Source organism: Rhinopithecus bieti, unplaced genomic scaffold (assembly GCF_001698545.2).
Source record: "Rhinopithecus bieti isolate Rb0 unplaced genomic scaffold, ASM169854v2 scaffold_19114, whole genome shotgun sequence".
Taxonomy (NCBI): domain Eukaryota; kingdom Metazoa; phylum Chordata; class Mammalia; order Primates; family Cercopithecidae; genus Rhinopithecus; species Rhinopithecus bieti.
In genome coordinates this window covers 188,319-201,878 of record NW_016809444.1, presented here as the reverse complement: position 1 = coordinate 201,878, position 13,560 = coordinate 188,319, and the positions used below count along the sequence as shown (strand labels likewise).

Sequence of the window (13,560 nt, the reverse complement as noted above, 5' to 3'; positions counted from 1 at the left end):
CGCTGCGAGTTGGAGACTGGAGATGTTCCTATTCGGCCATCTTGCTCCGCCCCCTCCCTTCCAGTTTTTTTATGCATAAATTTTTTAAACTGGGAGATCATCACATGTATACAGTTTTATGTCCTGGTTTCTTGTTATTCTTTTGTTTCTGCTTACCACATGGTGTGAAGGTTTTTCCATGTCATTACATTCTTTTAACGTGTTGTATTATTAGCTACATAGTTTTCCATTGTATGAATGTACCTGCTATGAATAACTTGGGTTCTTCTTGATTTTTTATTTGTTTGGTTGGTTGTTTGTGTTAACAGTGGTGTGCATAGACTTTTGTGAATATCTGTCAGTAGTTCTCTGCAATAAAAGGTATGAACATATCCGTTTTAAAGCTGAGGTCAAATTACCCTCCAGAAAAGCTGCACCAATTAATACTCACTCCAGAAATGCATAAGAATAGTGGAGAAGTTGAGCACGCAGCTCTGGGTTTAATCTTGGCTCTGCCTCCTCCAGTGATGGTGACCTAGGGCAAATTACAAAAATGCTCTCTTTTAAAATATTTTAAAAGTTTTAAAGGCTGGTCAAGTGAAACAGTGGGAATGGAGAAGGAACAAAGAGATATGTAACTGGTTGTGATCTATTAGTTGTAAACACCACTGCACTTGGACCAGCCTCATTACAGAAATTTTCTGTGCCTCAGACTCCATCTGAAAAATAGGGTAAATAAAGGTATCTATGCCAGGTGGTTGTTTTGCAGATGAAATGAGATTAAGTGCATAGCCTGTCAATGGCACATTGTAGGTGCTCAATAAAAGATAGCTATCATCAGCATCATCATGATCATCATCATCATCACTACCAGGAGAATCTTACAACCTGATTTTTCTACTTACTGATTTAATGCATTCAATAAATATTTATTGAGGGTCCTCTTTATGTCATGCTCTGTTCTCTCCACCTGTGGTACATCAGTGAACAAAACAGATGAAGACTCTGGCTCTCATGGAACTCACATTCCAGTCAGGGAAGAGAGGAGACAAACAATAGATTATGAGCATCAAAATCAAGTAAGTGAGCTGGGCATGGTGGTTCATGCCTGTGATCCTAGTGCTTTGGGAGGCCAAGGCGGGAGGATCACTCGAGACCAGGAGTTCAAGGTTGCAGTAAGCTATGATGGAGCCACTGCACTCCAGCCTGGGTGACAGAGCAAGAGATCATCTCAAAACACACACACACACACACACACACACAGTTATGGTGACACCAGCCAGGGTGGAAATAGTGAAGGTAGCCAAAAGTAGACACTGGATATGTTTTGAAGGTAGCACCAATGGGATTTTTACAGAGCCAGAATTGGATGTAGGCTGTGAAAAGAATAGGAGTCCAGGATTCGCTCCACGGCTTTTGATGAAACCACCTGGTGGGTGGAGTTGCCTTTAACTGAGATGGGAGATCAGGAGTTGAGATTGTCTATTAGACATCCAAGTGGAGATATCAATAGATGTACTTCTGGAGTGTGGGAGAAAGGGCTGGAATTATGAAATAAATTCAGGAGTCATTGTCATCAGCATGGTGTTTTTAAAGCTACTTCATTCAGGTTGCTGTTACAAAATACCTCACAATATGACTAAACAAGATAAATTTATTTCTCATGGTTCTGAAAGCTGGGAAGTCCAAGATCAAGGTGCCAGCAGATTCAGGGTCTGGTGAAAACCCGCTTTCTTCATGGACAGATGTCTTCTCACTGTGTCCTCACATGGCAGAAGGGGCCAGGCAGCATTCCAGGGCCTCTTTTTAAAGGGCACTGATCCCATTAGTGAGAGCTTTGGTCTCATGATGCCCCCACATAATACCATCGAATTGATTATTACTTTTTTTTTTTTTTTTTTTTTTTGAGATGGAGTCTCACTCTGTCGCCTAGGCTGGAGTGCGGTGGTGCAGTCTTGGCTTACTGCAACCTCTGCCTCCCGGGTTCAAGTGATTCTCCACCCTCAGCCTTCTGAGTAGCTGGGATTACAGGTGCATACCACAACGCCCAGCTAATTTTTGTATTTTTAGTAGAGACGGGGTTTCACCATGTTGGTCAGGCTTGTCTCGAACTCCTGACCTCAGGTGATCTGCCCACCTCAGCCTCCCAAAGTGCTGTGATTACAGGTTTGAGCCACTGAGCTCAGCCAATGATTACGTTTTTAATATTTAAATTTGAGGGGGATACAAACATTCAAAATATACCATAACACTAAATGAAATCTTCAAAAAACTGTAGTTAGATCAAGCAAAGAAAAGTTCTGATGTCTATACTCTCAGATACTCCAGCTAGGTTGTGTGTGCCAGGTGCAGTGGTTCACACCTGTAATCTCAGTACTTTGAGAGCCTGAATTAGGAGGATCACTTGAAGCCAGGAGTTCAAGGCCAGTCTGGGTAACAAAACAAGACTCCATCTCTACAAAAAAATTAAAAACTTAGCTGGGAGTGGGTGTGCTCCTGTAGTCCCAGCTATCAGGGAGGCTGAGGCGGGAGGATTGCTTGAGCCTAGGAGTTCAAAGCTGCAGTGAGCTATGATTGCACTACTGCACTCCAGCCTAGGTAACAAAGCGAGACCTCATCTATAAAAGCAAAATACAAAATAAGGTTGGAGGGGAAGGAAGAAACAGCAAAGGAGACTGAGAAGAAGCAAGCACTAATGTAGGCAGAAAACTAGAAGGGTCTGGTGTCCTGGAAAACAAGTGAAACAGAAAAAAGATCAAGAAGGGAGTGACCCAAAGTATCAAATGCTACTAAGGGGTTAAGTTAAAATGAGGGCTGAGAACTGTTGGGTGGATCCAGCAGCCTCAGCCAAGGAGGGCAGGTTTGATGGAATGGATAGAACTAAAAGGTGGATAAGAGTGGGTTTAAGAGAAAGTGAGGGGATAAAGCTTAGAGACAGTGAGTACCGACATATCTGGAAAGCGTTTTGCTCTCAAACAAGTACGACAGTAGCTAGCTGGGGAAGTATTCATCAAAGGAAAGTGCAGTGTGTGCCCGTGCCTGCGTGCCTGTGCATGCTGAAGAACAGAAGAAACAACAGGATGTGTGTCTGCAGATGGGAAGGATCCTGAAGAAGGAGAGAAAACGTTCCAATGTAGGAGAGAGAAGAACTCTTGGAACAATATCTTGGGTAGGCAAGAGGGAAAGCAGTCTAGTGCAAAGTGGAAGGATGGGTTTTAGACAGGAACACAGGAAATTCATCCATATGAAGATGTAGCTGCAGATGCTGATAAGTGGACAGAAGTGGTAAAGGCAATTTGTGAACATTCTCTGTATTGCCAGATTTTCTCATGTACTTACTGGGTGCTCAGCACTAGGATGACCATTAGGTCATCACAACATCTTTGTTGTGACTTTGCCTCTCTAGGACAGTAATAACTCAGTACTGTTTGCAGGACTTACTAGATTTCATGTGACAGGGAAATGGTACCCATAGAAGGCTGAAGGGATTGTGGCTTTTCTCAGACTTCCCTGAATATGTGGGCCTTTCCTGGGATCAAGAATTTGAAGCAGTTACTCTATCATCCATTACTAAGCATAGGTAGAATCTTGTGCTAAAAATAAGTATGCTAAAAATAGAAAGTCTAGTACTTATCTGAGTTTTGTCAACTAAACTGCCAATGCCTACATCTACATATTTGGAAACATTTGTACCAACACTCAGATATTTAGAAATACCAGAAACCTTGGCATCATTTGGCATTTTTACAACTGGATACCACTTATCTAGATATTTTGGTTTTGTGTGGACACAGCCAGGAAGCAGGAATGATCCATTTGAAATAAAACCTCTGTCCACAAAGATCTATCTCTGTCATCACACAGACACTAAAAGCAAAGAACACAGTAATCACTGAACCATGAGAAATAAAACATGATAATTTTACCTTTATCTTGCCTATGAAAATAAATATTCCCCTGTATTTATAGCTAAACTCTCACCAAATATTTGTTTTGTACTTTAATTCTCATTCCAAGTAATTAAACTATTCTGGTTTCTTCTGTTATTTACAAATTTGTAATTACAAATTTTCTTTCATCTTCTTTTCATTTTGATGAAATCTTAAACTTATTAAAACCTGTCCACAATGTGGCTGTTGTACACTCTTCAGGGTTCTCATGCAGTCTCATGGTGAAGTCAGCTTCATGTTCAATGCCTTTGGATTATGTTACTGCAATTCATTATGAGTTGTTGGATAAGATGCTGCAGCATAACCATGCCATTCAGTTTTTCTAAAGCCCTGTGATTCTTTGTAGCCAATTAGGTATTATATTAAGCTTCATCCATGCAAGGTACCATGACAAAGGACAGGAAAATATTTTATCCATTCTTCTTTATACCCTTAGGAGCACTTTGCAATCTGTCGCCCCATGTTCATATGTACTTATTATGTGGAAAATGCCATTCGACTGAAGGAAAAGCAAAATTTTGGGCAGCAAGTTCCCAAATTTTTGACACTGATTTGTCCCTCTGGTGCAGTAATAACTCAAGGCTATTTAGATGACTTTCTATATAGGGTCAGCTTCCATGTAAAAAGAAATGTTGAGAGGCAGCTAGTCAATCTGCCAGACTTTTATTCCTTACTTTGTAGATCCCTCCAGTTTTCTTTAGATGATGTGCGTTTTGAGAGTTAAAACCAGTAAGGATACTACTTGCTGTAACTACATCTTTGAATCCCAAAAATGTTGTTTATTACTATTTTAAAAATCACACACATATAAAAAGAAGAAAATTAAAAGTGTAATTGTCAGTATGTATTACTCATATTAGGTAGGGTAACACTAGCTGCTATAACAAATAAATCCCAAATTTCCATGACATAGCACAACAGTCTATTTCTTGCTCATGTAACAGTCCAGGTAACAGTTTATTTCTTGCTCATGTAACAGTTCAGGTGGGTAACTAAACTGAACAGTTCAGTTTGGTAAATGAACGGTTGAGTTCAGACAGTGGCTGTTCCTCCATGTTGTCATTTAGGAACCTAGACTCCTTCCAAGTTGAGGGTCTAATAGCTTCTGTTTCCTTGGAGTCCTCTGCAGCCAGCTAACAGAGGGTGGAGGGGAGCATAAAACAAAGCCCTACCCTGGAAATGATACATCACTTTTGCTCACATTGCATTGGTGAGAATTAGTCATATGTTCTGATCTGAATGCAAAGGAGGCTGGGAAATGTAGTCCCTGATTGGACATCTGTGTCCAAGCGATAACTCTAAACTAAGGAAGAGGGAAATATGAGTTTCACCCAGCCATTTCTGCCATGCTTGAGTTATGTCAGTACATTAAAAATATATATCCTGTAATCCCTCCTACTGTTAACATTTTGGTATATAGCTAACAAATGGCATCATGCTGTACATGTTGTTTTATTAACTGAATATTATTCATACTCAGCATATTGAATCACATATGTCACATATATTTTAATGTACATCATTTGTGTGAACAGTGTGGCTGCAAATAGCAGCTGGGGCATTTCTCCGGTGTGTGTCTTTGCTAGCTATTATCAAAGACAGGGAACAGCATGGACTGGCAGAGTATAATGGCATGAGTCAGGCTTTGGGCTCAAGCAAATCTGGGCTCAAGTCCAAGCCCTTAACATTTGCTAGTTTGTAAAGACAGAGTAGCTATTTTCTTAACCTATGAAATGAAGATACGAACTTTGGTTCTTTAGTTCTTCTTTTCTGTAAAATGGGGATAGCAGCTTATTTAAATGAAGTTGCTGTGAGGCTAAGTAAAATAATTTATATAAAGAACTCAAATACTACCAAGGTGAATGATACTTTATTTTTTAAATGTTGTAAGTGACTTTTATTTAAAAAAAACTTACATTGTTGGCATTGTGGCCTAGGTAGACAATATATAAAGTGAATTACAGCTTACATAAAAGTAACCTAGGGACTTTTTTTTGGTTTTTGGTTTTTTTAAGGACAGGGTCTCATTATATTACCCAGGCTGGACTTGAACTCCTGAGCTTAAGAGATCTTCCTCACTCAGCCTTCCAAGTATCTTGGACTATAGGCACATCCCACTGTGCCCCAACCTGGAGATCTTGATGCTGATTCAGTAGGTTTCAGACTGGGCCCAGGAATCTGAATTCTTAGCAATTCTTCAGGGTAGTTCTGTTGCATATTATCCCAGGGACCAAAACCAGGAAACCCTGTTCTGTAGCTTCTATGTAGACAGCCAAATAGAGGCCAACAGATTGAGAAAAGCAAGACAGCAAATCAAGAGAGATTAATAAAGGGCCCCCCAGATTCATAAGTGAAGAAAGAGATAAAAGGAACATCTAATGCCGTGTCTCAAGAGGCATGTTAGGTGTGACAAATTCTCATCACGTGCGATCATTCCAAGCATTGAAGAAATTCTGCACTGCTGTGTCCTGCCCACTAAATGTCAGTAGTGACTCCACAATTATTGTCAAAATGAAAAATGTCCCATATTTTTCCAAATGTCTTATGGCAATAGAATTACCCATGATTGAGAACCACTCATCTAGCCCCAAAGCTTCACCTTTTCAGATAAGGAAGGTAAGGCCCAGAGAGGTGGAGTGACTTACTTATGGGCACACAGCCAGTTGTTGGTGGGGCTGGGAGCAGAATCCAAGTATTCAGCTCCAAGTTGAGGGCTTGTTTCCACCATATGGTCATGTCAGCTTAGAATGTTTTTAACTGCAAGTAGTAGAGAATCCAATTCAATATCACTTACCTGGAAATTGATCGATTCACCTCAGTGAAAGCCCTGAAGTAGAACCTGCTTCAAAAGTATTAAATCCAGTGCCTGTGACTCCATGTGCTTGTGACTTGACTGGCTTTGCTGTCCTCTGTGTCAGCATCATCTTCAAGCTTGTGCTGATGGTTACAGCAGTGTCGGGCCTTGGATCTGAACAGCAATAACCAAGCAAAGGGAGAAAGGATCGCTTTCAGAAACTCTCCAAGGAAATGAGAAATAACTTTCCTAGAAGGTCCAGAAAACTGCTTCTGGAGCCTAAGTAGCCCACCTTGGGTTATGTAGCCATTCATGAACCAAATTCTTGCCAGAAATATGAAGTAACACTTAGATCATCCCAAGAGCTGGGATGAGGCGAGTAACATAGTTTGGACACTTGTCCCTGCCCAGATCTCATGTTGAATTGTAATCCCCAAAGCAGCAGGTGGGGGGCCTGGTGGGAGGTGTTTGGGTCATGAGGGCAGATCCCTCATGACTTGATGCTGTCTTCACAATAGTAAGTCTCATGAGATCTGGTCTTTAAAACTGTGTGGCAGCCAGGCGCAGTGGGTCATGCCTGTAATTCCAGCACTTTGGGAGGCCAAGGTGGGCGGAGTTCGAGACCAGCCTGGCAAAGATGGTGAAATCCCGTGTCTACTAAAAGTACAAAAAATTAGCCAGGCAAGGTAGTGCGTGCCTGTAATCCCAGCTACTCAGGATGCTGAGGCAGGAGGATCACTTGAACCCGGGAGGCAGAGGTTGCAGTGAGCCAAGATCGTGCCACACTCCAGTTTGGGAAACAAGAGCGAAACTCCGTCTCAAAAAAACAACAACAAAAAAATGTGTGGCACCTCCGCCCTCACTCTTTCTTGACCTGTTCTAGCCATGTGTTGTGCCTGCTCCCACTTCACCCTCTGCCATGAGTAAAAGCATCCTGAGGTCTCCCCAGAAGCCGATGCCAGTACTATGCTACCTATATAGCCTCTGCAGGTTAACCTCTACCTCTTTTCTTATAAATTATCCAGTCTCAGATATTTCTTTATAGCAATGCAAGTACAGACTAACACAGTCAGCTTTCCCTGCACTGTGTTGACAGGGGTGGGTGAATATCTGAAAAATATCTAGTTTCTATAAGAAGAATGGACCCTCCTGCTGCTCGTTAGGCCCCCATCAGTGTTAACAATAATCATCTTGCATCATTTGCCACTTATACTCTCTCTTTTTTTTTTCTTTTCTTTTTTTTTGAGATGGAGTTTCGCTCTTGTTGCCCAGGTTGGAGTGTAATGGGGCAATCTTGGCTCATCACAACCTCCGCCTCCCAGGTGCAAGTGATTCTCCTGCCTCAGCCTCCTGAGTAGCTGGGATTACAGGCATGCACCACCATGCCCGGCTAATTTTTTGTATTTTTGGTAGAGACAGGGTTTCTCCATGTTGGTCATTTATGCTCTTAAATAGTTCTCCAGTTGAATAACTGAATAGTCTGCAACTGTGATGCCACATTCTTTGGGGTTTCCAAGGACTAGACAATATGCATAACAAACAAACAGAAATGAAGTGTGTTTTTTGTCATATTAAACAATATATGGTTGCATACCTGATGATATATATATAATTTAGAGCTAGATTTGGCTGCATATAACAGAAGACCCAAGAAACAGTGGTTTAAAAGACAAAAATTTATTTTCTTATACATGTAACAAGGCCATAGGAAAACAGGCCCAGCTGATAGGGTGACTCTACAATGATTAAGGATTCAGAATTCTTCTGCTTTGTTCTTCCACCGTCCTCAAAATTAGGCTCCTTACTCTGTGGTCCAAGTTTGCTGCTTAGCTCCAATCATTGCACCTACATTTCAACCAACAGAAAGATGGGAAGACCTAAAGAAGAGTGGATACTCCTTTGAAAGACATTTCCTGGAAGGACCACATACAACTTCCATGTAGATCCCATTGCTGAAACTTACTCACATGGCTACACCTAGCTGTAAGGGAAGCTAGAAAATGTAACCCTTATTCTGCACCACTGATACAACCTAAACATTGGGAATTTTATTAGTAAGGAAGAAAGGGGAAAAGGATATTGGGGGTAGTTAGGAAACAATGCCACATATACATCAATAAAGAAACAATGAAATACAAGTTCTGAAAATCTCCATGACCACTGAAAAAATATATTTCAAGAATTACTGAACAGCCTGGCATGGTGGCTCATGCCTGTAATCCTAGCACTTTGGGAGAGTAAGGTAGGAGGATTGCTTGAGCGCAGGAGGTTGAGGCTGCAGTGACCTGTGTTCTTACCATTGCACTACAGTCTGGAGAATAAAGCAAGACCCTATTTCAATAACAATAACAAGAAGATTTTTTCAACAATACTTGATGCATAGTATTTGGAATTCTTGAGCCTCACTGTAAAGTCTAGCACAAGTGAGAGATGAAAAGTGCCAACCAAGGAGAAGCCAATCTATGCTCAGCTCCTTAAAAGTGAGCCTGGGGCTCATATTGCTGAATTACACATTAAGCACATTTAAAGAAAAAAGTGAAGAAATCAGGTCATTAAAAGGTAATTATAGTCATTGATTGTATTTTAGAAGAACAGTAAAGAAATCCAGTTCATATCCCACAGCAATAATTCCCCATCATCTCAGCAGGGCATTCTTGCTTGCATTCTAACACTGCCTTGGAACCTGTTGGTCCTATTCTAAATCTTGATGCTCCTCCCTTTCTCAGAAGCCTTATTTTCTCTTTTCTCTTTCCTACCTTCTTTTTTACTCTGTCATTCATATCCATTCTCTATCTCTTTCTGTCTTTCCTCTCTCTTTCTCTCTCCTTTTCTCTCTCTCTCCCTTTCTCTCTTTCTCTCTTTCTGAGATGGGTCCTACCATGTTGCCCAGGCTGGACTTGAACTCCAGGGCTCAAGGGATCCTCCTGTTTCAGTCTCCTGAGTAGCTAGGTCTTGGCCTGGGCTGAAACTCTGGGCATCATTCTCCCTACTTTGGATCCCAAATTCCCAGAAATGAGCAAGCCAAGACAGGACTTGGAGTTGGGGATGGGGAGAAGTTGACCAGAAAAAGGCAAGACAAGGACAGGAGAAGGAAACAGGGAATGGGTGGGAACAGTCCCGCTTTGTGAAATCCTGTCTGCGACAATCTCTCTTGAGTCATATGGTCATTAGGGACATTTGTCCACACAGAAACCCCCAGTCTTCTCCCAGAGGAGATCGCCACAGACCTCTCTGAATTAGTGCAGATACTGCGCAGAGGCACTCTTCTAGGGCATGGGTACTTTCTCAACACTGAGATGAGGATCTCTGCCCAGAGAGTAATTATGGGACAGTTACAGATAATGCTAACCACCTATGAATATCTATCCGCTCTTCAGGAATAAGTCAAGAATAAATTTTATAACAAATTAATTTTGAAAATGAAAACAAAGGTAGGAACTTAGTGTATTGGCAACACACACACACACACACACACACACACACACACACACACTATGAAACAGGTGACCTCTAGTCAAGATGACAGATTTAAAAAAAAAAACCAGAATCTTGTTTCTACTTAAAACAAATAGAAAATTATGAATTACCAAAATTACGTGAAAAACAAGATCTGAAGAGAACACTTTGTCAGCCAGGGTTCCTTTGCTCAAACAACAGAAAATGATTTTGGCTTACCTTACAAAATCAGTTATAAAAACTGAAATTTCAGTTACAAAAACTGAAAAAAAACCATAGGGCAAGAAAAGAGTTACCAGCCAATCTCACTTATGCATATATATGCAAATAGCCAAAATACAGTTACCCCTCAGTATACGTGGGGATTGGTTCCAGGACCTCCTGCATATACTCAAATTCTTGCATACTCAGGTCCAGCAGTGGGCTCTACTGAACTCACTTATAAGAAAATGTTCTCCATATACACAAGTTACACATCCCACAAATAATGTATTTTCTTTTTTGTTTGTTTGTTTTTCTTTTTGAGACCAAGTCTCACTCTGTGCAGGCTGGAGTGCAGTGGCGCAATCTCAGTTCACTGTAACCTCGGTCTCCTGGGTTCAAGCAATTCTCCTACCTGAGCCTCCTGAGTAGCTGGGATTACAGGCACCTGCCACCATGCCCAGCTAATTTTTGCGTTTTTAGTAGAGACTGGTTTCACCACATTGGTCAGGCTGGTTTCAAACTCCTCATCTCAGGTGATCTGCCTGCTTTGGCCTCCCAAAGTGCTGGGATTACAGATGTGAGCCATCGTACCCAGCCAAATAATGTATTTTCAATCTGAGTTTGGTTGAAAAAAACTGTACCCAGTTCAAACTCATGTTATTCAAGGGTCAACTATAAAAGATTAGCTCACTGAATGCAGCAGTGAATTTTTTAAAACTTTAAAGATAAAAACGATGTTATAACTGGAGAGGATACCATGCTATCACTAGACATTGCAGTCACTAGATATTTGATGCTCTTTCTTGTACCATTGCCATATATAGAAAAACAAAACAAAACTCTATGTATACTTCCTTGATTCTTTGCTAATTTGCTCTAGGTTTAAAATACTAGGCAAGAGGCCCTCCTTTGCTGAAAACATAGCATTTTCCCAGGTCCTGGATGTTAATAGGTAGAGGAATGCATATGTTTGATCATTTCAGTTATTATAATGGAAGACAGGCTCTGCCTCTGGCCAAGACTAATACAACAGAAAATTCTTCAAACAGGAAGGTAGTTTAGATGTTAGACAACAAAAAATAAATAAACAAACAAAAATCCATCAGAACCAATAAATATTAAAGACATTTTAAAAATCTCAGCTGGTGGGTATAGAAAGAACATATTTCAACATAATAAAAGCCATATATGACAGACTCACAGCTAGTATCATACTGAATGGGGAAAAACTGAACGTCTTTCCTCTAAGATCTGGAATACAACAAGGATGCCCATTTTTACTACTGTTATTCAACATAACACTGAAATTTCTAGCTAGAACAATGAGACAAAAGAAAAAAACTGACATTAAGGGAAGTTCCAAGATGGTCAAATAGGAAGAGCTCCACTCTATAGCTCCCAGCATGAGCAATGCAGAAGACGGGTGATTTCTGCATTTCCAACTGAGGTACTGGGTTCATCTCACTGGGACTTGTTGCACAGTGGGTGCAGCCCATGGAGTGTGAGCCAAAGCAGGGCAGGGCATCGCCTCACCTGGGAAGTGCAAGGGATAGGGGCATTCCCTTTATTAGCCAAGGGAATCTGTGACAGATGCTACCTGGAAAATTGGGACACTCCCACCCTAATACTGTGCTTTTCCAACAGTCTTAGCAAACGGCACACCAGGAGATTATATCCCACACCTGGTTCAGAGGGTCCCACACCCATGGAGCCTTGCTCACTGCTAGCACAGCCATCTGAGATTGAACTGCAAGGTGGCAGCAAGGCTGGGGGAGGGGTGTCTGCCATTGCTGAGGCTTGAGTACTTAAACAAAGAGGCCAGGAAGCTCAAACTGGGTGGAGCCCACCACAGCTCAAGAAGGCCTACTTTCCTCTGTAGACTCCAACTCTGGGGGCAGGGTATAGCTGAACAAAAGGCAGCACAAACTTCTGCAGGTGTAAATGTCCCTGTCTGACAGCTTTGAAGAGAGTAGTGCTTCTCCAAGCACAGAGTTTGAGATCTGAGAACGGACAGACTGCCTCCTCAAGTGGGTCCCTGACTCCCAGGTAGCCTGACTGGGAGACACCTCCCAGTAGCAGCTGACTGACAGCTTGTACAGCTGGGTGCCCCTCTAAGACGAAGCTTCCAGAAGAAGGACCAGGCAGCAACATTTACCGCTCTGCAATATTTGCGGTTGTGCAGCCTCTGCTGGTGATACCCAAGCAAACAGGGTCTGGAGTGGACCTCCAGCAAACTCCAACAGACCTGCAGCTGAGGGTCCTGACTGTTAGAAGGAAAACTAACAAGCAGAAAGGACATCCACACCAAAACCCCATCTGTATGTCACCATCATCAAAGACCAAAGGTAGATAAAACCACAAAGATGGGGAGAAACCAGAGCAGAAAACCTGAAAATTCTAAAAATCAGAGCACCTCTTCTCCTCCAAAGGAACGGAGCTCCTCTCCAGCAATGAAACAAAGCTGGACGGAGAATGAATTTGACAAGTTGAAGAAGAAGGATTCAGACGATCAGTAATAATAAACTTCTCCGAACTAAAGGAGGATTTTTGAACCCATCGCAAAGAAGCTAAAAACCTTGAAAAAAGAATAGATGAATGGCTAACTAGAACAAACAGTGTAGAGAAAACCTTAAATGACCTGATGGAGGGGAAAACCATGGTACGAGAACTATGTGATGCATGCACAAACCTCAGCAGCTGATTCGATCAAGTGAAAGAAAGGGTATCAGTGATTGAAGAACAAATGAATGAAATGAAGCAAGAAGAGAAGTTTAGAGATAAAATAGTAAAAAGAAATGAACAAAGCCTCCAAGAAATATGGGATTATGTGAAAATACCAAATCTACATCTGATTGGTGTAGCTGAAAATGATGGGGAGAATGGAACCAAGTGGGAAAACACTCTTCAGGATATTATCCAGGAGAATTTCCCCAACCAAGCAAGGCAGGCCAACATTCAAATTCAGAAATACAGAGAATGCCACAGAGATACTCCTTGAGAAGAGCAACTCCAAGACACATAATTATCAGATCCACCAAAGTTGAAATGAAGGAAAAAATGTTAAGGGCAGCCAGAGAGAAAGGTTGGGTTACCCACAAAGGGAAGCCCACCAGACTAACAGTGGATCTCTTGGCAGAAACTCTACAAGCCAGAAGAGAGTGGGGGCCAATATTCAAC

General features: G+C 41.6%; 1 long non-coding RNA gene across 1 annotated transcript in view; it reads right to left on the bottom strand.

The window, feature by feature from the left end:
• Positions 1-5,957: 5,957 nt before the first annotated feature.
• Positions 5,958-13,560, bottom strand: part of LOC108540327 (uncharacterized) — a 28,202-nt gene continuing 20,599 nt past the window's right edge. Inside the window, exons 2-3 of the long non-coding RNA XR_001888641.1 lie at positions 6,724-6,897; positions 5,958-6,189 (exon numbers count right to left, since the gene is read on the bottom strand). This is a non-coding gene — a long non-coding RNA (uncharacterized LOC108540327). The remainder of the gene's footprint in view (positions 6,190-6,723; positions 6,898-13,560) is intronic.